Source organism: Pelodiscus sinensis, chromosome 1 (genome assembly GCF_052426305.1).
Source record: "Pelodiscus sinensis isolate ZL-2025 chromosome 1, ASM5242630v1, whole genome shotgun sequence".
NCBI lineage: Eukaryota > Metazoa > Chordata > Testudines > Trionychidae > Pelodiscus > Pelodiscus sinensis.
Window position 1 is genome coordinate 83882071 of NC_143052.1, and position 25333 is coordinate 83907403.

At 42.1% G+C, this 25333-nt stretch overlaps 1 protein-coding gene across 1 annotated transcript in view; it reads right to left on the reverse strand.

Moving 5' to 3' along the window:
- CDK17 (cyclin dependent kinase 17) overlaps nt 1-24674 on the reverse strand; it is a 168033-nt gene extending 143359 nt beyond the window's left edge. The window contains exon 1 of the mRNA XM_075933731.2: nt 24073-24674. The gene's annotated coding sequence lies outside the window, so the exon portion shown is untranslated. The remainder of the gene's footprint in view (nt 1-24072) is intronic.
- Nucleotides 24675-25333: the final 659 nt, after the last annotated feature.

A 25333-nucleotide genomic window follows, 5' to 3' on the forward strand; every position in this document is an offset into this window, starting at 1 on the left:
TGCATTTGTCTATTTGTCTGTCCACCTGTGAATCTGTTTGTTCAAGAACTCCTAAACCGAAAGAGCTCGGACCACCAAATTTAGTATGCAACTTCCTCTTATAACTAAAAGCAAAATCAAGGTTTGACTGTGCCAGGATAACGGGATGTGCCTGGAATTCAACTGTTTCCCATAAAATAGAAAGGGAGGGGTCTGGCAAGAGGGGTAGTTATACTGCAGAATGATCACAGAGGGGCAGCAAGGGGCCAGAGATTGTGACTGGGACAGCTATAACCCCATTGGGCCAGCAGGGGGCAGGAGTGGAGAAAGGGACAGCTATCTATTACATTTCAGAGCATTTATCTGTTTGTGTGCCTATATGACTGGGTGTCAGTGTGTCCCCCAATTGCAAGACATGCACCCCTCCCCCAGCTATGCTCACTGCAGCTGCAGCAGCCAAGGACAGGTGCTTCTCACCTGGCTCACAACAGCTCCAGTGAGAAAGGGCTGGGGATGTCCTCTCTCCCCAGGGCAGCCTGCATATGAACCCCTCATCTCCAGTCCCACCCCAGAAGAATGATTTAAATGAAGAAAAACAAAATTTGAAGTAAGGACCCAAGCAATGCCTGGTAAATCTTCTAGTTGATAAATAACATGTTTCCTAAGTAATTCCAATATTTTCTAGAAGTCAAACAGCATGCATCCATTTTAAGTATTTTTTAAAGACACTTGATTGTCCTTATATTTCATACTAAATGTTTCCTATTTGATATAGATTAGTCATATATTTTCGATCTAACTTAAGGTTGGACTGGCTAATAAACGATTGTTACAACAGTGACAAGCTACCAAAACACACTTCACTCTTACATTCTTCATTCTATATCAATTACCCATGAAATACAAAATCAAATTCAAGTTTTTGTTCCTAGTAATAAAAAGCTCTTTATTATTTGGCTGGGTAAACTGAGGAAGCACCTCCATCTAAATGATCATGAATACATATGATAGGTACAGTCCACTAAATACAAGCATCAACCAAAAGAAGTGAGACTCGTGCATACTGCAGTAGATTTCAAACTGCGAGTCGCAACCCAGTCCTGGGTCCTCGAATGTCAGGCACTGGGTCTTGGTTGCTGAAGGGGGGGTCAGGTGACCAATGGGAGTGCTAAGGCAGGTTACCTGCCTGTCCTGGCACCACAGACTATGCTGCACCTCAGAAGTGGCCGGCAGCAGGCCAGATCTCCCTGCCCCTAGGCTCTCGTGGTCCAGAAACATCTGTGGCCTTACTGAACCACTGATATTGCCGGACCAGAGATTCACGGATTAAAGAGGTACAACCTATACTTATCAAGGACACTTGAAAAAATTCCACAATCTTGTATTCACTTTAAGTCACTGAAGAACAAAAATAACTGATGCTAAATACACTCACTACCTTAAGGTGTGGTTCTATTTACAAATACAATTATGTAACAATGGAATTTTCTTAATGAAAGAGTTTTCCTCCTAAGGCCTAGTTACACTAATATGTGCTTTGTTAGTGACAAAGGTTTCTAATACAGTACCCTGGCAGCTCTACACAGTCAACCTAGCACTGAGAGAATATATTTGATTCCATTCCCTACAGTGCATTGGCAGGATGTAAAAAGTTAAATAGAAAATTTCAGAGGCTACACGCTCCCAGGGAAGAAGCTTCCCTGCCGCACAGAAGCTGCCTCCCAGGAGCCGGACTGCCAGCTCCTGTCAGGCCCTCTTCTGGGGAGCTAACATGTAACCTGCAGCCAAGGGGACCTGGCTGAGCCTGCCACTGACAGGAGTTGCTCCAGCCGACCATAGCCACTCCCTGCTAGGGTTGCCAGATGGTTTCAACAAAAATACCGGACACGCTTGACATTACACATCACAATCTACATTACATCTTATTTAGAAAATACCGGACATTTATATTTTCTCATTTATATATTCTCAATTTGTTTCCCGAACAGAAAGCTCAAATACTGGACTGTCCAGTTCAAAACTGGACACCTGGCAACTCTCGTCCCTGCCTGCTAGTCCCTGCCTGCAATGGGCCTCGTGGGGAAGGAGGACAGGGAGTTGCTCCAGCCCCTGCGGTTAAAAAAAACCTATAAGCATTACAAGTTTAAGGTGATGCTTACCGGTTAGCCAGTTTGATGGTAAACATTTCACATCCCTAGTGCATTATCAACAAAACTACTTATTTCTTTTATAGTTTGTGAAGTAAGGCCAGTTACATCTGTGTAACCACTTTGAAGATATTAAGGTTGCACAGTTATCAGTTAGGCTTGGTCTAGACTTCAAAGTGTTACCAGTATCACTATTTCAGCTAAGGTGTGATTTTTTTTAAACTAAAGTACTTACACCAGTAAAAGTTAAAAACAGACAGTTATGCCAGTATAAAGGTGACATATCAGCACAGATACTTCCTATCCCTACAGAAATAAAATATCTGTATCTACCTTAGGGATGTAGAACCACTTTAATGATACAGCCCTCTGGGGTAGAAAAGACTTAAGAAAATCTATAATGCACAATTTCTTTTACTGACTATGATGCACAATAAGAACTCGGATGGGGTCCCAGAGTCAGTCAGTCTCCAGAACTGGCATATTTGAGCCAGAGTTGTCATGACAAAAATATGGAACACCACCATATTTGGAATCATTTCTCAGAGTACAACTTTTTTTTTTTTTAACTCTTTTATATCAAGACTTCCAAAAGTCATTACTGATTATTATTGCCATTTCTAGTCATTCAAAGGATAACATCCTATGAAGGTGCCCAATTTTCATAAAGTGCTTAGAACTCAGCCCCTTAAAATCAGATACCCTCAAGGATTTTGACATTGGGCGTACAAAAATTGAGACACTCAAATCACTACTTATTTCTGAATATCTTAGACAAAATTGTTAAACATGAAAATTGACTGACACGTAAAAGAAAAAACTTTGTTGTATCCCAAAATAATAATAATCACAACAATAAAAATCTACTCGAGTAATTAAAGTAAGAAGTTATATGGACTATGATAGATAAATTAACTTTCTGGATCCTTTCCACCACCTAAGCACATAATATAAAAGAAAATCACTGTTTGGATTTAGATTACAAAAGGGTTTTGTGAAATTTGAAAGAATTGTTGAGTGGTCCACATTATGGCCACAATCCTGCAATGAGTCATGTACATGTTACTTTATGCACAGTGAGTAGTCCCATCAATAATCAGTGATTAATATTAACCTAAAATTAAGTATACACTTCAATCTTCATAGGAACAGGGCCTTGAAAATGAGTTGTTACAACTGAAAACACCAATAGATATGCTGTCCTTGTGAAATTTAAGAATTTAAATAATCTATGACTTGTAAATTATAACTACAAATTATTTTTACTAGTGAATTCACTTTCTGAATTAATCCAAATATTAAACTGAGTGCCCAAACCTGTTATTTAAGCACACTGCACAACTCTCATTGATTTCAGCAGAAGCAGGATATTGTTTTAAAAGCTCTTAAAATTATCACACTTAATAAATATACCACATTGCATAAAGTGTGATGATTAAAGTTTACTAAAAACTATCAACTATTTGCTGATGATATTCTAAGTACATAATTTTAAAAGGAAGGCATCATCTTAACGGCCAAAATAATTGATAAGTATGCTGCTTTTCCCCGGCTTCACACAAAGAAGAAAAATAGTTTCACATTCAGTTCCTTTTCTTAGTACCCTAAATCTACTGTGGGGGGAGCTAACAGATCAGCAATTTCAGATGAGTTTCCAGACTATATGTCAAGGTTTTTATTTTTTAATTTATTTATACATACATACATATACATGCACACGCGCACACACACACACACGACTTGACAAACCGCGGCGAAATCTACTCACTAGCCCCGCTCTACGCATGCGCAAGACCCGCACTGTGCATGTGCGTGCCGCCAGTGAATGGGGCAACCAGCTGAAATCTACTCGCCACGGGCAAGTAGATTCACTGATTTGTCGAGCCATATATATGTATAGCATTGAACTTAGCCCCTTACTTTAAAAAACTAACTGCATTCCCTGATATTATTCCTTTATTACAAGCTGCAGTCTCAGACCATTGCAAATGGGAGCACCATAAGCTGTTTATCTTGTTTAATCCTGAAGGTAAATAGTTTAAGCTTTTAAATACTTGGCTTCGTCATTGCCATAATAAATCCAGCCTCTGGACAAAGGTAACAAAATACCATGAAGAATCCTAAACTTCTATACTGGCTCACTGAACTTTTACTTTCAACTGTGTATTTTGTTCACTGGATTATAGACCTAAAGGAGTAATTTTCAGAAACTGTTTAATTTGAAGGATTATAATTGAGATCCCACTTTAACTCTGGATGAATCCAATACTGAAAAAATTCCTACATCCACCTTCAGATTAGGGATGTTACATTTTGATTAATCAATTGAGTAGTCAATGGAATTTCCATCGACTACTCGATTAGTGGATAAAGGGGATGTTCACTATCCTGCTGCGCCTCTGCCTTTGAAATGTACAAGAGCTGCCTGTGGCTCTTGCACATTTCAAAGGAAGAGGCGTATAAGTCAGCATCAGCACGAGTGAGGACTAGTTCAGTTTCCCCGCTGCACCTATCTCTCCCTTCCCCCAGCAGAGACGGTGTTTGGTGGAACCGGCTTTTAACCTGCCCCCAGCCCAGCTCCTGCTCTCCTTCCTCCCACTGCCACTCTCTGATAGAGCAGCGGGGAGGGGGAGCGACTAGTCGAGTTACTACTTGACTACTAGTTGCTTACATCCCTACTCTAGATCTGATCTTTTGTTCAGAAAAAGGAATATTACATAGTATAAGCTGTCCACTGTATTCCTTTGGAATATGGCCACAGTGGAAATTTCAGTTGTTTACTTTCTATTGCAGTAGAGTCTCGATTATCCGACCTAAACAGGACTGAAGGATGGTCGGATAATCGTAATGTCGGATAATACGGAAAATACCTTGCGGGGTCCAAGGTATTTTCCCTGTCAGCTGCCACTCTGCAGATGCTCGGCTGCTTCATGGGAAGCCACGCTGCCCCTGACCTGCCCTATCTCTCCTGGCCAGCTGCGGGGCAGCACGACTGGCCAGGAGAGATAAGGGAGGTCGGGGGCAGCGCAATTGTCTGGGGGAGATAAGAGTGGTCGGAGGCAGCACGGCTGGCCAGACGGGCTGGGGGAGATAGGGGCACCCCGCGACCTTCAGGGGGCAGGGGAATATGGGCTCCGGCATCCTGCTGCATGGCCCTGGCTTCCTCCTCCTCCTTCTCTCACCACCTTTGTCTCCTCACTGCCCAGCGCCTTCCCTTCTGCGCTCCGCTCTGCTGGCTCTGCCGCCCACACAATTGCCTTGGGCAGCCACAAGTAGGTCAGATAACACAGAATGTCGGATAAAGGAAGGTCGGATAATCGAGACTCTTCTGTATATTCTATTCAGGTTTTTCATAAAGGAAGTTCTTCTAAACTCTTCCTATTTGGTCATCTCAGTTTCAGCTCATGTGCTTTAGTTTTTAGGCATTATTAATTTTCAAAGTCAGCTTTGTTACATTCATCTTCTTTAGTTCCCTATGGAGTTTTACACAACTCAATTAAATCCTTTCCTATTCTCTAGCATTGCAAATATATATCTATGAGCTTAAAATTAAGCATGTGCATAAATTTTTGCAGAACTTGGGCCTTAACCTTCTCTTTTCTAATAGCTATAGCCAAATCCTCTACTCCATCACTGTATGGCCTCCATATGTCTCAAAAGACGGTGGGATGCAGCATTAAACTGGTCACTTTTTGCAATGTTTTGTGTGGCTCAATAGACCAATGCAAGAAAGGCATGTTCAGCTACAGTAGGTACAGCTCCATGCTGTAATACTGTTAGTTGTTATCACCTGTTCTTTCCTCTTCATTCTTTTCTTGTTCTGGTTTTCTGCCAAAGTCTTGTAGTGCTTTTGTCCTTGGCGGAGGTATTGACATCAGGTATTTCTACCAATTGCTAAGTTTTCCCAACTATCAATGTCTGTCTGAAACTTTACCAAAGCAGCTTTGCAGTAGTCCTTGAAATGGAGTTTAGAGCGACCTTTTGGTCTTGTTCACTCTGCCAGTTCTCTGTACAAAATGTTCTTTGGGATGCGGTTATCATCCATTCTCTTCACATGACCCAGCCACTGTAGCCTTCTGCTATGCAGAATGGCTCCCATGCTTAACATTCCAGCTCTTTCTAATACTTTCTCATTCGGGACTTTATCTTGCCATTTGATGTTCAAAATTTTGCGTGAGCAACGGAGATGGAAAGAGCTAAGTTGTTTTTCTTGGCTTGCACAGATGGTCCATGTTTCTGATCCACTCCATCACTATACCTATAATTGAGTTGCCCACTCCATCACTATACCTATAATTAACTTACCAGATAATTGGTAAAAATATGAAGGCTCACAGAAAATAAAGCTTCCGCATACAGATTTCAAGACATACCCTCCTTTGGGTTATTCAGTTTCTTGAAAGCTGTCTAACTGGCCAAGCTGGTTTTTTTACGAATGACTTTTCTCTGTATGCACATTCATATGTACAGATAGAATTTTTTATGATCAGGTTTTAGTAAAAAAAGGTGACAAGAATAAAATGCATCTATAATATTCTCATTTTAATCTCCACATGTGTAAGAGAGATTTATCTTCTCTCCAGAAACATTTCATCTCTCCCTCCCCCGCTTTTCTTATGTAACGAAGTTGTTCTGACCAAACCTTTTGCAGGATTTCATGGGAAAAGAATGTTTAAATGACTGATGACATTAGAAAGCTAATATCTGCCATTAGATACAAAAGTCCTAAATGTTGATGTTTATTAGGCATTATTGCTTAAACTATGTGAAAACAAACTGATAGTTTAATTTTAGTTCATAGTTAGCAAAGAGTCTGCGTGTCTCTCAAGAATCACCACCACAATTGGAAATATCAACAAAGTCACCAATAATCAAATCGAACATTAACTACTAAAACCACCAGAAAATGGCCCCAGAAGGACTGGGTTAATAGACAACATATGGGTGGGGAGGAGCCTAGCCCTATTAATGTGTATATACAAAATAAACCTGTTCTTTGACAGAGGATTTCAGTTTCAAGACTGCCATTCTAGTATTTTCCTAACTACTATATTAATGCACTTAAATAATTATCTGATGCCATTTGCCAGCAGTATTTAAAAGTAAACGGGTTTGAGTTAAGTTTAAAGAAGCTACACAGGGATCAATTTACTTACCATAATTTGAATTATCATGAAGTCCTTGCTATATTTTCTTTCATGTGAGATCAAAATAAGAATCTAAACAGTCATGTTACTGATCTTTAAAGGACTTTAAAACAGCAAAATATTCTGAATATTTTTAGAACATGAAAACTTTGTTCTTTATATTTAATACTACAGGCTGGACTTTCCCTGGTCCAGCACCCTCAGGACCTGACTAGTCCTGGACAAAGGAGTTTGCTGGACCAGGCAAGGTTGAGGGGGTGAGTGCAACCTCTCTGCTAGGCTCCTCGCCTAAGCTTCCTGGTCTTAAGAGTTGCAGCAGCCTTGCCACCCTCACAGCCCTGCTTGCCCCATGAGCACCTGGGTCCCTGGCAGGCCTGTCAGCTCCATGGCCCTACAAGCTTCGGCTCCCATGCCAGCTTTCCTGCTTGAGGGCTGCAGGCTCCGGTGCCCCTCTAACTCCACCGACTGGCTCCTCCGCTCCAAGCTCCTGGCAAACTCTGCTGCTGGGGCTTTCTAGTCAAGAAACATCCATGGCCCTGCGGTATGATGGAAGTTGCTGGACCAGAGATATTCAATTTGTACTACATAGCTGACTTCCCCATCCATCTTTGCATGAGATTTATAATTAAAGAAATAACTATGGATTAGTTACTCTGCCACTAATTTTATTAGAGAAAGACTGATTGGAATTCTTCTGGTTACAAATATAGCTAAACCCAATCATTTTTTAAATACAACAGACTTATAAAAGATTTGTTCCAAGAACAGAAATTCTTGTTTGTCAAAATAACCGAGGTACTTAAAAACCTTGTTTCTAGCTTCGCTCATTTCAGACCCCAGAGTCAAATTCTGTGATTGGAGTATCATCTATACTGGGCTTCTACTAAGTAATGGAACCACATTTAAAATACTTTCTAAAAATGGCTATTTAAAGATAGATTAGTACAAGCCCAGTTATAATAGAGTTAGGTTCCATACACACAAGTGCAGAATAAAAACCTTGTCAAGGTGGAATAGGCACTACAGGCCTCTGCTTGGGTTCCCTTGTCCTGGAGGAATATGAACAGGGAGAAGGGACACCAGCAGATCCATTGTGCATTTATTTGGGAAACCCTTAACAGCAATAAAAATAATTACTTCACAGTTTAAAATAGTTAAAGATTTATGATGAATCTTTAATTTGTGTATCGTATTTGAGAATGAAATTTCCCTCCTATTCAATTATTTAAATATCATGTTACTTAGGGATGTAAAATCTCGTTTAATTAGTTAACCAGTTAAAAGTTAAGCTTAACTTGTTTACTAATTAAAGTGGTGGTGGGCAGGGGTTGCTGCAGACTGGCTGCTGGCTCCCATCTCACATAGGCTGGGAGTCGTCAGCCTCACACTGGAGGGGAGGTGGAAATGGCAGCAGGGGGAGGTCTGCCAGCTCCCAGCCCATCTGCTACAGGAGGACTGCTCCCAGGTAACAGTAAATCATTACCACTTCACATCCCTAGTTACTTTTTGCTGCAACTAAAACCTGATATAGATGGAAGCAATGGCCAATTCATTCTTACAATGCCATAAACTTAAGGACAGAGGAAGATTTAGTGGATATTTTTTCCAGTATAAGTTGTATGACCGCTACCTTTTCTAAAAGGTTTGGCAGCATGTTTATTAGTTTTATTAATGAATTTCAAATTAAGTATTCAGCTTCACTTCAGCACACGCAAATTAATTTTCAAAATCTTATAGTGATAAGTTATCAAATAGAGTTTATCATTTTAATGATAAAAAACATTCTTCCGCTCTACTCTGTGCTGATTAGGCCTCAGTTGGAATATTGTGTCCAGTTCTGGGTACCACATTTCAAGAAAGATGTGGAGAAATTGGAGAAAGTCCAGAGAAGAGCAACAAGAATGATTAAAGGTCTAGAAAACATGAGCTATGAGGGAAGACTGAAAGAACTGGACTTGTTTAGTTTGGAAAGGAGAAGACTGAAAGAGGACATGATAGCAGTTGTTCAGTATCTAAAAAGGTGTCATAAGGTGGAGAGAGAAAAATTGTTCCCGTTGGCCTCTGAGAATAGGACAATAAGCAATGGGCTTAAATAGCAGCAAGGGAAATTTAGGTTGGACATTAGGAAAAACTTTTTAACAGTCAAAGTTGTTAAATAGTGGAATAAATTGGATAACTAGGTTGTAGAGTCCCCATCTCTGGAGATATTTAAGAACAGGTTAGATAGAAATCTATCAGGGATGGTCTAAACGGTGCTTGGTCCTGCAGTGAGGGCAGGGGACTGGACTCAATGACCTCTCAAGGTCCCTTCCAGTTCTAGTATTCTATGATTCAATATACTCAACTATATGCAAGGCACACTAACCAATGGAAGTTCTATTAAGTACTAAAAGTCTTATCATAGAATACATATACGTAGCCTGCAACAGGAAGCCTCCCAGCCCATATCAGACTTGGGTTCATAGGACTCATAGTAGTGCTCTAAAAATAGCTGAGCAGAGAATGCTTCAAAGCTGTAGCTCAGGCTTGAGCTCAGGCTCTGAAGCTTATGGAGGGAGGTTAGCTTCACAGTCCAAGCTGCAGCTTCAAAGTGCTGTCTAAATAGCTATATTTAGAGCAGTAGCTTGAGCCCAACTAGTCTGAGTCTGTTGACTTGTGCTGGGAGGTTTGCTGCCACAGGCTGACACACAGTTTATATCCTTATGTTCGTTTCTTTTACAGGAGAACTTTGATACATTTTATATAAAGTATGCCTTGTGAAGTATCAGTTGAAAACTCATAATTTGCTGAGCACTAATGTCACAGTAAAAGACGTGTAGCAGCATTGTATGTAAAGATATAAGATTGTATTGTATGATATTATTAAAACATGTTCCAAGTCTGGAAAACAGTAAACACGCCAGTTCCCTGAGACAAAAGGTTAGCTGACAACTCAGTTGGTTGTTAACAAAATCAAATGGATCAACGCCAAGCTAAATTGTCTTTCTTCAGCAGAAAACAAGTTTATGCAAAGATCTAATTCTTGACAAAGAAACAATATGTGGCTGATTGGAGGTGATTTTCAAAGAAGAGAAAACTGTAAGAAGGGAAATAAACACAGCCTCAAACGCTCTCCCCCTTTCCCTCTACCAATAGGGCAATATTGGATTGGGAGGAATGCTGACTAAAAAAATTCAGCCAATAAGACTGCTGAAATCCTTACTTTGAATTCACTTAGCTTGTAAGTTACGCATTAGTTGTGTTTTACTTTTATTATTGTAAACAATTTTGACTTTTATGCTTCACTAGAAGATTTACCTGGTGTTGCTCAGGTCCTTAACTCTATTACTCATTTAAATCATTGCTGGGGGCAGGGCTGAGGATTAAATGTTCAGTATGCAAGCTACGGTAGGAACAGAAGACTACTCCCACACTTTCATCACAGCAGCTTGGGTTCAGGTGAAAACTATGGATGTTAAATATCGGTTAGTTGAATAGTCAAGTAACCTCATTAATTCTTATTGGTTGCTCAACTATTCTATAGTCCCCAGGGACGGCAGGCAGTGTACTCTGGCCCCATTCCCAAGGAGCTCCATGCCACTCTCCACGGCTGCCCCCGTAAGAGAGGCAGCCGCAGGGCATGCCAGGCAGGAGCTGGTCTGTGAGTGGAACCAGTTTAAATACCAGCTCCCCTTGCAGACTGGCTGCCTGTCGTCCCACACTGCTGCCTCTGATACAGCATCTGAACTCCTGGACCCAGCATGAGCCAGAACTGAGCCGGGCTGCCCACCTAGCTCCTAATAACAGTTTAAATGCAGAGCTGCAGTGGGGGTAAGTCTTGGACCCATTGTAAGCCAGGACAGAGACAGGCTGCTGGCCAGCCTGCTAATAAATTTACTGGCAGGGTGGGGATGCATGTAGTCTACAGCATTATTCTGTAAGCTTTTGCTTATCGGTTAATCAACTACACTACTACATCTCTAGTGAGAACTGCTTCTCCATGGCCTCTGCAGCTCCAACAGGCACAGCATGTGGAGGGACACATGTCCCCCAGCTGGGGAAGGTCTAGGTTCACCTGCCCCCTGTACTCCCCAGCCTGAGTGAGGAATGCAGCAAACTGCACACTTTCCCCTTGCTCCCTGACTTAAGGAAATTGCCAGAAATGTTCCCAAACAAATTGAGAGGTGGGAGACTTCAGTCCTCATGCTCTCCCTAAATAGCACGTAGGGGTGGAAGGCTCAGGTAATCTCAGATGGAGGTAGGGCACCCCCAGCTAGCCCCTTTCACCTGCCTGGTGATTCTGTCTATTCTGTATGGTTCTCTAAGAAGCAATCCCATTCCAGGAACATCCCATTTTTCTGACACAATCAAATCCTTACTTTGCTTTAAGTTATGATAAGGCAGAAGATATATACTCAATTTGGTGGTCCTAGCTCTGTTTAGGAGGAGTTCTTGAAAAAACAAACTATCAAATATATAGTAAAATACTTGTCGCTACAAAATTAATGTTTCTGTAGTTAATGCATTTCTTTCATTTTTAAAATCAAAAATACAGTAGCATGTTTGAACTGAAGTGTTTGGGGAGCTCCATTTGGAATACTAGGAATTGTGCATATCATTTTCTATTATTAAAATGCTGTATTTTGTATGAGTTTGTATAGATATGGAGAGAGCTAGGCAGTACAAGATGTACATTTCTGGGGACGTCTGGGACTGGAAATTTCCTGGCATTGTTCTGCAGTGTAATTCAAGAGTGTCTGGCTGTAACACTCATACAGCACAACCTCAGACTTACGAATACTTTGGGAATGGAAGACGTTCATAATTCTGAAATATTTGTAACTCTGAACAAAAGGTTTCAAAAGTTCACAACTGAACCTTGATTTAATACTGCTTTAAAACTTTACTACACAAAACAAAAATGCTGCTTTTAATAATATTAATGTAAACAAAACAAGAATAGATGGTTTCATTACGTTGTCAATCCTTTTTTTAAAACTGTCCCTTTATTGCAGTTCACATTTAACCACAGTACCGTATAGTACAAGGATGGGCAACAATTTTTGTAGTGGGGCCACTTCACTTATGTTGATAATGTTATGGGCTGGTCCTGGAAGGGGCAGGGCCTTAGGCGAAAAAGGTGGGGCCACAGTCAGAAGGGGCGGTTCCCTCTAAGCACCATGTGTGGGAGGGGGGGGGAAGGAGAGAAGACTGTGCACTCTCCCATAGGGCGGAGGAGCACAGGAGGTCTCTCCTGCCTTGCCAGGGGCATGTGGCGCCATGCCACTGGTGGAGGAAGGAGACTTCATCTGCTCCACCAACCCCAGGCCCTAATTGGCCTGCGGGCCGTTTTGAACAGCTGGCAGTTCCCTCTGGTGTCAGGCACCCCCAGTGGTAGGAAGAGACTTTGTGTGCTCCCCCTCCCCCAAGTCTCAACTGGCTGGGGGCACGAGCGCAGGCCGTATCTTGCCTGTTAACCAGTTAATCAGTTAACTCTTGTGTTTGTTAACTCTACTGTACAATACAACTGAGAGTAATATACATGCTGGAAACTATGTGTGGGCAGACCAGAAGCAGTAGCTCTTATAGCAAAGCAGTATAAAAGACCTGCCAGGTTGGAAAACTGAGGGAACACAGCTGTTCATCAGTCCATCCTGTAGCCTGGATAATGTCACATTAGCCATATCCAGACTGCATAACTAAAGCAGATCAAAATATTTTAAACGATTTGTGGTTTATGTTATACTAGCAGAAATACCCAGCATCGCCCAGGGAACATATAATAAAAGGTGTGATAAATGACCTACATCAATGACAATAACATAGCATATTTTATTGGAAATACTTTTCTTTTATATGTGATTTTAAGAAATTAACATAGCTAGTGATGTGCTTAGAAAACGCATTTACATGTAACTCATTTCTTGCTAACAAAAGGCGTGGTGAATTAACTACATAAATTATGTTAAAATAACATTTTATTAGAAATACTTTTTCTTATATCATAGCGAAAGGATCTCGTAGTTGCAGTTTATGTGATACACTTAACAGAAGAGTCCAGCAAATGCCTATGATCAGGCGCTACTAAAAGCTAATTAGTGGTCCCATTGGAGCTCTGGGGGCTCAATTGGGGCTCTGTGGGCCCCAATTTCAAGATATAACCAATGCAGTTATTTAAGTTAGGAAATCAGTAGTATACATTGAAAATTTGGTGTTTCTAGCTCTTACCGTTTCGGAGATCTAAGTTAATTATCAGTGGGCCCAATTATCAGTGGGGCTCTGAGGGAACCGGGGGGGAGGGGGAAACTGATTTTGAGATATAACCAAAGCAGTTATTTATGTTAGGAAATCAGTAGTATCCGTTCAAAATTTGATGTTTCTAGCTCGTACCGTTTCTGAGATCTTTCAGGACAAACAAACAAACAAACTTTCGGAAATATTTATAAGAAGAAGATATGAGCTCTACATCAGAATTTTACCAAATAAAACTGAGAGCAAATACTTTTTAGTTCTTGGATATTTTGAATGGTTTAATTTTATCATGACTTCATCTAAAACTGTTAATAGTTAGCTTACTAAAATACTGTCATCTCTTTAGAGTTACACTTTATATTTTACGTCAACAACTATTCAGGAAACTGTCCTTTTATTTTTATAACAGGTCTTACAAGATATTTCATACTGCTGATTTTCTCAAACCCATTTTGTAAACCCCATTCACACACGTCCACAGGAAACATGCAGGCTCTCAACTCAGTTATGTTTTAGTGCAGTTGTACAAGTTCAAAACATAATGAAGGCATCCTGAGCCTTGGACTGGTGCATCCCATCCTTTCACTTTGTTGTGTTTTCTTTTTAAGCGAACAAGTCTGTTATATGTTTTTAAAAATTTGGAAGCAGGATATAATTCATAAACAGGAGTCCTGTACCCGGTATGATGGATACTTAGACTCCCTCACAAGCATCATGGCATATGAAGGACTCCTGGAAAAGGCAGGAGCAGAAGGGACAGCTGCTGAAAAAAGAAGCAGCTGTGAGATAAAGAAACATCATCAGTAGGAACAGTTGGGGGCATGCCTTCAGTTGGTGTAAATTGTCTTTGTAACAGACTAACAATTTCCTGCAATATCCAAAATGAACTTTACTGAATTAAGTTAAATCTTAATTGATTTAGAGTTGATACTTTTGGGTTACATTGTATTAAAAATTGAATTGTGTATAAGTTGTGGCACTGTATGTTCCTTCTCTAATAGGGAGTGGGGATGCTAAGTACTTCCTCCATTATCAGTCCTTTGAAGTCACCTCAAGAGATATGTATATACTAGATTAAACTGAATTCTCCAGATATCAAAAGACAAAGGATTTTGGGCTACGTAGCTGGCTCATGTCAGCCATGTTAACCTGGCTCATGTCCTTTTTCCTGAGCCAGCAAACTAATAGGATTTCTGGTCCACTGAGGGCTCCCAATCTTTAGGGTAGGGCTGAAAGGACCAAATGCTTGTTCAGAGCTGTGACCACAAAAAAATCCTCTTGGAGTTGAAAGACTATTGACAGAATTAATGTAAGGCTTTGGGTTAATTCTGGTGAATTTATGCATGCGCTTAGGTTATTTCATATTTTTAAATACATTTCTCTGTAATGAATAAAGTAAGTTTGTACAGAAAGTGGTGTGTGGTACCTTAAAACTGTAGCAATTACACCAATTAACCATCTCTAAAGAGAAAGCAAATGGGTATCCATGGGCAACCTGTGTGTGTTGGAATTACACAGTGAAGGCAGTGAATTATGTAGCCTGGAAATATCATATTCTAAAGGAAGAGACGTACAGGTCTCCACTCAGAAAGGCAATGGCTGGGAAGCTGGAAGCCCAGAGTGGGTGCCCTTGATAAACCATGAAGGGAAATACAGATGCAGATGAGCTGAACTGTGACTATCTTCAATGGACTTTAAAGGAGCCATGACAAATATGTACCAACTGAGAATCTAATCCTGGGATTCTACAGGCTGCAGAAGTCCCCTTCCATCCCAGCTTCATTACCTTTCCTTTATTCCTACCCAACAGCAATGCAGGCACCTTTTGGGGGAGCATTATTTGTTTCCAGTAGGGATGAGAATGGTTAACTGCCCTCACTTCAGTTATTAACTGATTAAACAGTATTTTAGTCCCAGTCGCCAGCCCAGGGCTGGGCACAGTGCTTGGCAAACACTTTGATCCAACCCACGGACTGCATCTGGCCACTTTCTGTTTATATCCTGCTGCCCATGCCACTGAATTTCCAGGTGATGGCTCAGGCGTCAGGATCCTATTGAAATGCCTGAAGGCTCCTGGTCCCAGCACTGTCCTGGCAGGGGCTGGAGCTACGAGCCATTTAAATAGCAGCAGCAACTTTGGGTGGCTGCCAGGTAATGCATTAGCAGTGGAGCAGGGAGCCATAAACCCTCTGCTGTGTTTTTAGTTCAAAGCCTCCAGCCCCAGACAACTCTGGGGGACAGGCGAGTCCCCAGTCCTGCCCCTTCCAGGAGGTGGAGTCAGCCCTTGACCACGTATCAAAATTAATTAAGTCCCCCCCCGCATTAAAATGATTGTCCACCCCTGCCCCAGCCCATATCAGGTGCCTGTGTTAGGAAGGGACCATGTCATTTTCTGCTCTCTCCCCTAAGATTAGGGATATCTAGGGGGTACATTCTGACTCCATATAACTTATGTGGATTTGTTCTGAAGGTAGGCTGGAATCCCTCCAGTTTACAAGAACGTTGATGAACTAAGAGATGTTGAACACAAGTGTAGATAGACAAAGTACGTAAAAGAACTTTGAGGGGTTAGAAATTTGAGTGAGGAATAAAATTAAATTCAACATGAAAAAGTGCTATTTAGCATACAAGGGAAAAAGAATTGTGGGTGTGAATTAATTAGAAATTAATTATTGTTATTGTGTACAGCAATTTAGATGCTATCTTGCAATGTGATGTCATTCAAAAAGAAAAAGAATACAACTATGACTGCAGCAGCAGAATCCCACCTCAAACCACTGAGAATAATCCTCTAAGGCACAGCAAAAGAACAGTTAAGATAGGTCGGCATTCTCGGGCAAGATTCCACACTAGGACTTATTCTTTCCTTTCATCCAAAATAACACATTTGTATTAAGAGATGTTGAATACAAGTGTAGACAGAAAAAGTAATGGTCTTTGCAGCATGCCTGGAAGCCATTTAACAGAGTTTGGGGCTGGGGCAGAGGGAGAGGGGAGAACAGACACGGGGAGGGGATACTGAAGATATATTACAGTTGCTATGTTTTACTAGCTGCTGAGTTAATGTGAAGCTAGAATACTAGCATTTTATTCTTCTTGGAAGTTATGTTATTTTTTCCACTGATTATGAAGACCACAATCTATACTGACCTTCTGCATAACACAGGCCAGGTGTTGGCAACCTATGGCACGCCTACCTAAGTGAAATGCGAGCTGATTTTCAGCAGCATGCAGGGTGGGAGCTCAGCCCCTTTCCTCCTCCCCCACACAGCTGCTGAAGGGTCCTCCCTCTTTCCCACAGCAGGTTAAAGCTGCAGTGGAAGGAGGCAGCACTCAGGTTGAGGCTCCTCAGCAGCATCTCCGGATCCGGCCAAAGACTGCATGGCCACAGCAGCATCACCTCCGGCCTCTGACCACTCCAGAGGCCAAAGGCACCTCTATTGAGACCACACAGTTCCGGGCTGGCCCCAGAGGCAACACTGCCGCAGCCACTCAGTCTAGGGCTGACCCAGGACCTCGTGGCCATAGCACCTCTGACCCCCGGGGCTGGCCCAGGCCTGTGTGGCCGCAACACATCCAGGGCCAGCTCAGGACCATGTGGCCGCATCAGTTGCTGCAACGGGGTGCAAAGCCAGGTAAGCATTCCACCGCATGCCCAGACCCCCACACTTCAGTCCCCCTCACTCACTCTCCTCCCCCCACCAAGACTATGCACCCCCAGCTTACTCTGATACCCTCCCTTGTTCCTGCACCCTCCCGTCTGGCCAGACACCCTACCACCACCCTGCTCCTGCATCCACTGTTGCTCCTGCCACCCACCCTCCTGGCCACACACTACACCCTCCCTTCCTCCTCTCTCTCCACAGGGCCAGACACCCTATTCCCAGCCTGCTTCTGCACCCTACCTCCCTCCCAGATCCTGTACTTCCCTATCCCACTTGCTGGCAGCCCTGACTCACACACCGAACCCCTCATTTTTGTCCCTACCCCAGAGCCTAAGGGGGCCCATAAAATCCAGTTCCCAGAAAAGTAAATCTGGTCTATGGGAAGCCCTGAACCTCAGTCCTCCCAGTCCCTTCCTCTCACCCCATGAGGCTGCAGCATCAGAGGAGTGAGGTGTCTCAGCTGGGGACCACATTAGTGAGGGTTTGGGGTTTTTGGAGGAAATGGTTCTCACTTGTGCAGTCCCCAACTGATTTTCTGTGGGTCAGTGGCCCCCAACCCCAAAAAAGTTTCCCACCCCTGCCATAAATAAAACATTGAAACCTTTGCTTTCTAAGATGGGCACAGCACAATCTGGATCATTTGACATCAGTGACTTGCCCTCTTCATTATTTAAAACTTCCCCAACCTCTGTGTTGCCTGTAAATTTTGGTCAATAATGAGTTTGTTTTCTTCCAGGTCTGTGTGTGTTTTTGCATCCCTAATCCGTTTTTTTCAGTTCCTATCTTCTAATTAATATTCACTGCTACCAATTATCATTTACTCCTATTTGCTTGTACATAGTTGCCTTCATTTCTCCTCTAAGCCAGGCTATGTTTTTATGCACTCTCTCAAGTGCAGCTTTTTTGGCCTCTGGTGAAATGTTCTTAAACAGTATCCAATTATCATTCTCCCATTTGATTTGATTCTTGGTTGTTTTCAGCTTTAATGAACTAAATGTATATATTATAGATTTGGACTTGATTGTATTTTTATACAACAAACGTTATCAAATCATGATCTCTTGCACCTAAGCAGCCACTAATTTTTAGTTCTGTGATCAATTCTTCTTTATCAGAATAAAATCTAACATATAATTCCCCTGTGCAGGCTACAACACATTTTAAATTAGAAAACCTCATCTATATTTTTTTGAAATTCCAAGAATTCTTTAGTAATGGCAATATGATACCTTCAATATATGTCATTCAGATAGAAATCACTAATGATATGGCAACTCTTTTCCCTACACATTAAACATAGGTGGATATGGATTAATCATCCTGTTCCTTAGTGAGACTTGTAGCTGACAACAACCTGGCAACCCCACTAATGTACACTTCAGGTGTTGTTGAGGTTCCTAAAGGTTATTTTATTGACACATTTGGGGTTTAAATTTAATAAAATACATAAACAGATGAGGGTACCTTACTATCAAAAAAATCAAACAATTCAGAGAAGAGCAACAAAATGCTTGAAGAAATCAGTTTCTGAATAAACACTGTCTAGATTACAGACATTTGAAGTGTTGTATTTTAGTGTAGGACACACTGCAAATTTCCCTGAAAAGCAAAGGCCATGATTTTGTAAACACTTATACACATACTTAACTTTAAGCATGTAAATATTCTCATTGACATTATTAATGTCACATTAAGAAAATATGTAAATTCAGGAAAAGAGCCTACATGTGTTCATAACAGCTGTACATCAGCTGAGTGAGGGGAATATGACAAGAGATTGTAACTGTTCTACCAGTATTTGAAAAGACCAAGAGAGGCTGTGAGTCAGAGTATAATTGCAAAGAGTGGATTAAAAGTAAAACAAAAGAAAGGAGAACATAAGAAAAAATCTAAACTACATCTATTAAGGCCTATTTACAGTAGAAAAAGGGAAATCTAAAAGCATAAATCAATAGGTTTGTATGCTAGCATTCCTTTATCACAATATCAATAATTGTATTTAACTGTTCTGTTCATTGCATTAGTTTTTGTACTTCTCTTGCAAAACAAAAAACAAAACAAAAAAAACCTGTTTCATAACTGACAAAGCCAAATATCTTTCTAAAAAAGACCAGCCACCTTCAATATCAGCATGTTCCCAGAACAATTATAGTACAATGTGTTTTCATCCACATTGGAAATAAAGAAGTTATAACAAAGACCCATGAAGAGGTATAGTATGTTTTTAGCAAGACCCCCAAAATATTTTTGTTTCGAAACTTTCCTAATGTTCATCAAGTTTTCCCTTGCATAATTTCCTTCTATTATGCCCAACTGCACTCCCATTTAAAATACATGTTTTTTTACTTTTCAGATTATGGTAGGTAGACAATTCTCTCTCCTTTACTTCCCAGGCCTTAGGCCCAGTGACCATACCACCTAGAGATTTTCTAAATCCTCAGATCAGTTCCTCCAAGCTCTTTTGTCATTTGTCAAGCCCTATATTAATATGCTGTTCTATATTGATCCAAGTTTTCTAATCGTGTAAAAAGAATGTGTTAGAATTCAACCCCCCTAAATGTGGCAGAGAATTTTGTGTTGATGGTTCTCTCTCTCATACAGTATTTGGACCCTGGGAAAAAGTATCATCTCCAAAGATCTGGCAGAGCCCTATGAATTAAGCGCTTCATAATGTAACTGACCTATGCAATGGAAAGTACAGGGCAAGAATCCTATATTGGCAAGTGGATGATTAAATGACATAAATGGTCTTTTCTATCTCTAATTTCCATCATTCCATTTAAATAGCATACTATGCTTCCAGACTAAGAGCATCAGTGCACCTCAGTATCTCCTATTACTGCCTGTGGCACATAATAATCTAGTCTCATGTGAGCTGTGATACTTTGGTCTAACGTTGGTCATTGGGTTTAGCGTGACAATGCTGGATGTGACACACAGGAGATCAGACTAGATGATCTAGCAGACTCTTCTTGCCTTAAGCTCTATAAATATCTACTACCTTTCTCTGGCCCCAATTCTAACAATGAAACTGTATTTTTGTATGACTTCATGCTTTGCCCCCAAAATAGTAATGATTTCCAATAAAGTTATGGGGAAGTATAGATATACCAGGGAAAGGAGAGGCAGCTGCAATATTCAATCTGTATTCAAAATCACCTTTGAGACAACCCGCTTGCTTCAGTTTACCCCTCATTGCCAATCCAAGCTTACCAAATACAGTTCTGCTTTCACTTTATTAAAAGACCACCTCCATTAAGCAACTAACATTTATCAGTTCTTTCAGTAGTCACTTGGAACCTGCAAAGGAAACTGCATTCTTCAAAAACCATAAACTGAACCACTAATCAAGGTTATTTTGAGGCAAGCTGGATACACTCTACTTTGATTAAAAGCACATTCCTGTTACAACTAGATTAACTAGAAGCTGAAATTCTTTTTTTATTCTTGTGCACTGAATTGACAGGCTGAATTTAATTATGGACTTTGCCCTCCCATTGCAAGAGACATCATCAATGGTTAAATACCATGACCCATTAATGTTTTGGTCTTAGATTGATGTTTAGAAGTTTCTTCATTTAAATGGTTTCAACTGAGTTTTGAAGTTAACACCTCCAACAGGAGAGGAGGAAACTAACATTTGCTAAGCTATTATTCAGGGAGTTTAGTCAAGATGACACGTGTACTGACTTAAGTACAGAGGATTATTTATAGCTTCATGTGTAAATGTGAAGTTTTGGCCAACAGGTCATCAAACCTCACTTCATAGGCAAGCAGCAGCTAAGCAGCACAGACACATTTTGTTAAGATCCTGGAACCTCTTGGCCAAATGCATTTTATATTATGTTTTTAATCAAGTGTTTTTAAGTAGAGAAATTTTTTACAATATATTTATAAAAACTCATGGGGCTTTACCAGAAACATAAGCATCACAGAATACAGAGGTACTCAATTGTCCCTAATTACAACAAAAAGTTTGGGGTGTTATATGCATAAAAAGCATAAAACCAAGCACTTAGATTTTTATGTTAAATATATCTCACCCATCGTTAACACCTGTCAAGAAAATATCCAGTGTGCAGAGAATGACAGTTGGGGGGAAAAAAGTAAACATTTTTTAAATTATTTATAGCACAAAACACAATGTTTACCATAATTCAGCAACTCAACATTGAAGCTAGGAACAGTATTTCCAGGATAAATCCTGATTTGGGGCACTGTATCGTCCGTTTAAAAACTATTTGAACTAAAAATTAAGGGCAAAAGGTACTAGCTATGCACTTTTAAGAGTTGTTTAGCTGTTCTTGTAAAAGCTAAAAAATAATAATTACCATGATTTCTGATATTCTCACCAAAAAGAGAAAACAAGGGAAAAAAGAGCATTTGCATAGCAGAGCTTAATATAAGTGAATCCATTGAAACCTTCCCTAGGTTATCCTTTTCTGAATAAATCCTTTATTTTTCCATTTTGAAAAGTGCACTTTCAGGTTGAACTGTTTAAATACATTACACTGACCTAATTTTATTAAGACTACTTGAAACAGATGTGAATTATACACTAAAAGCCAAGTTTTTCCTTTCAGTACACAATAATTTAAGCAATAAGCAGGATTTAAATTTTGATAATCCATTTTTAAAAAAATCTACACAATTCTATTCTAGAAATACCACCGTTCCTCAATATAGCTCCACAGAATAGTAACTCTTAATAACTAGACTAACCAGCTATCTTTTTTCACTTTAAGATTTATAGAGAAATTAAAGTGAGAGTGAGAAAACAAAGCAATTTTGTTCTCAACTGTTATCAATCTCAGCTACATTGTTAAACTATAAATAGAACATTCAAGAATATTTTGAAGATACTTGCTTATTACTAGCAAAGAGACTATACCTAATAGTTTACATAATAAAAGGTCAGTGAAGATGCCATACCACTGAGATTAAACGACCCTCTACTTTCTACCCATGATTTTGTTCAGTTCTGCAAGGTTCTCCAGGTGGAGCTCTGTCTGTACCCAAGCAGAGCCTCACTGACTATTGTAGTGCTTTCTGCAGTGGTTGGTGCTCATGTGTGGAGAAGAGCTTGCTGGACAGGGAACTAAATATCATGATCTCCTTATGGAAGATCTTATATCAGCAGCCTGGTACAGTAAAAGACGATGTTATTTAAATAGATACTCCAAAATAAGAAGCATGGTTTTGGTTCTGAATGTTCAATGATCTTCTACCAGCTTAATGTGATAAAAGGACAATAGATAGAAGTAGTAAAGTAAAAAATACAAACAATTATAAAGACTTAGCTCAATATCTAAAGTTATATTTGGTATTTTAAAGTTAATTAGGCAAAATACAGTGCGACTCCAGTCATCAGCAGAAGTATGCAGAGGAGTCACAAAATCAGAACATGGTATTTCAACAAAGCATATCTCAATTTATCTAATATTTTAAAAGCTTATGTCAGATCAGATGCTTTACTTTATGAACTATATTTATATAAAAATAAATCCATATTTAGTAGCAAAATCCATATTTCTATAAATGCTTTTATCTGCCTGAAAGCATCCAAGCTCTTAACCTCCTGTGTCAGGGCAAAGAGATTCTCCAATTCAAATGAGTGAAATTAAAAAAAACAAAAACTACCTTAACATTTATCATTCAAACCTGAGTTAGTACAAGGTAGGTGGTTGTGTGGTTTATTTGTTTCTCTGGCTTTTTACTACTTTGTATTCTTGAATAAAATATGGGGTAAAGGAAGCACGCAGACTTTCTGAACGGCATTCTTTGGCCTGGTCTGATATGCCTCTTTCTGATTTTCCTCACAACACTGGCAATATTGTTAATTGTCATAAACAAGGTGTCAAGGACAGTACCAAATTCAGAGCAACTTTTAAATTATCTCCAGCAACCCAAACTGTTGCAGAAAAGAGAGATAAAAGGGATCAAGGCCAGCTAAATAGTGTTTGAGAAGCATTTCAGTGAGTTCCATTATATAAAACGTGATGACTTTCCGCGTGTGATTCATGCCTAGTTTCCCCTTTCTTGTGGGGGAAAAAATGCTATGTTGCTCAAGCCGCATCTATGATATGACAAATCTCAGAGAGGAAGGGGAGGGAAGGAAAGAGGGAGTTCACAACCGTTCAGGGTCAATAAGTGTTTATACAAACTATCATTTGGAAACCGTTTCCGAAGCGTAGGACAAAACACTGTACAGGCAAGAAAAAAATAAGGAGTAGAAAAAACCCTGCAACATGAGTGCATATATCATATGTGGGGGGTGGGGGGGCTAGAGAAGAAGAGCTGTCAGACAGAGCAACATCTTTCATGAGGAGAAGAGAGCGCATAAAATTCAGAGCAGGGCCATTCACGGTAACAATCAACTTTTCCTTCAGGCCTAACTAGCTTGTGCCTTCAATTTTCAAAACGGTAGCACCAGCACTCACGCTTCCCAACCCTCCCCCCCGCGCACCGCCGGGCAGGATCCCGCGGCGTCCCTACTGCCCGCCCTAGTCAGTGTCTTCACATCTGACTCCTGCGGGCAGCCGCGGGGCCGTTGGTGCTACCCCGGCGGCTGCCGCCTGCCTGCTGCAGACGCATCCCGGAAACGCAGGAGGGGCGCCGGGGGCCCCGCGGCGGTAACCCCGGCGCTGTCCTGGGCCAGACCCAGGGCGGATCTCGTGGCCCCCGCACTGGGGTCATTCCCGGGGGGGGGCAGAGCCACGTAGGCACCTGGGCACCCCCGGCGCAGCTCTGACAGCGCCTCGCCCGCCCCGGCCCAGCCCCCTTCCCGTCCGGCTGGGCCCAGCTTTACCCCGCGCAGGGCCGAGGCTGCCCCTGCCGCGGGCGAGGCCCGGCTCGGGACCCCCCACCCGGGGAGAGAGGAGACATCGGGCAGCCCCAACTCACCAGCAGCGCCGGGTGTCCGGGGGGCGGTTCCTCTCCCTGCTAAGCGCGGAGCCGCGGCCGGACGCAGCCGCCTCCGGGAGTCGAGCCCCGCTCGCTCCGCCGCCCCGAGAGCCGCTTCCTCCGCCCAGGCGCTGCGGGGCCCCGGCCGCTTTCCCTTGCCGCGGAGAGTCACTTTACTCCCCTCTCCAACATGGCTGCTCCCCGAGCCGCTGCCGCCGCCTCCGCGGCTCCCGACCCCGCTGCGGCAGTCGCCCCCGAGCAGGCCGGTCCCCGGCAAGGAGCCGCGCGGGTGCGAGCTGCGAGCGGGGTTGCGGCGCGGGCGGGCGGGCGGGCTGGGGTCGCGACGGGCTGCCAGGGACTCGGCTGCGGCGCGACGCTTCTGCCTGCTCCCAGCGACTGGCGCGGAGACAGCGCAACCGGCAGCTGGAGCCCAGGAGGGGCCAAGCGAGAGCGGGGCCAGGGCGACACCTAGTGTCTGCGGCGGCCGTGGCAGCGCCCGTCAGGCCCCGCACCGCCGGGCCCGAGAGAGCGACGCGCAGCTCCCGACTGTTGCTATTTTGTAAGGCAGAGAACGAAGGCAGAACCCTCCCGGAGACAGGGTCCCCTCTCCCCACCTTGGAGAGCGGCAGCTCCCCATTCCCACACGCCCCCGCCCCAGAAAGGGGCTCTCCCCCCTCCATGCGCACACCTCTGTCCCCTCTGGAAAGGGACTTATCAGAGACAAAACCGCAGCAGGCGCACCCCCTTCAAGGGGCTTCCAACCCATCCACAAACATCCACCCAGAAAGGGGCTTTCCCCTATACATCCCCCAAAAGCAATCCCTCTCTCATAAAGGTGTTGCTCCCACCAAGACATTCCCTCACACAGATATGGAAGAGTCGTCACCCTTTTTCCAAATATTCCCTCCACTCCAGGAGGAGTTGACCTACTCCTTCAGACTAGCTGCTTTACACACATGGTAAGGAGAGAGAGCTTTCTCCTGAAGGAGCATACGCCTTTCCCAGAAAAGGGAGCAGTACCTCTCCAAAAGATCCCTACACACATCCTTCCGAGAAGGAGGCACTTCCCCCTTGCCTCCCTCCCCCAAACACGCAGAGACATTTTTACTGTATGTGAACTGTGAGCGCATTTTCTGATTTGGCCTGGTTGTCTCCATCTAATAGTAATTAATGTTTGCTAATGGAAATACTGCTGTCTGAGGATGGTAAGGTCCTTTCTCCAGCCTGTATAGTAGTGGGAATTCCACCCATTTGGCACACT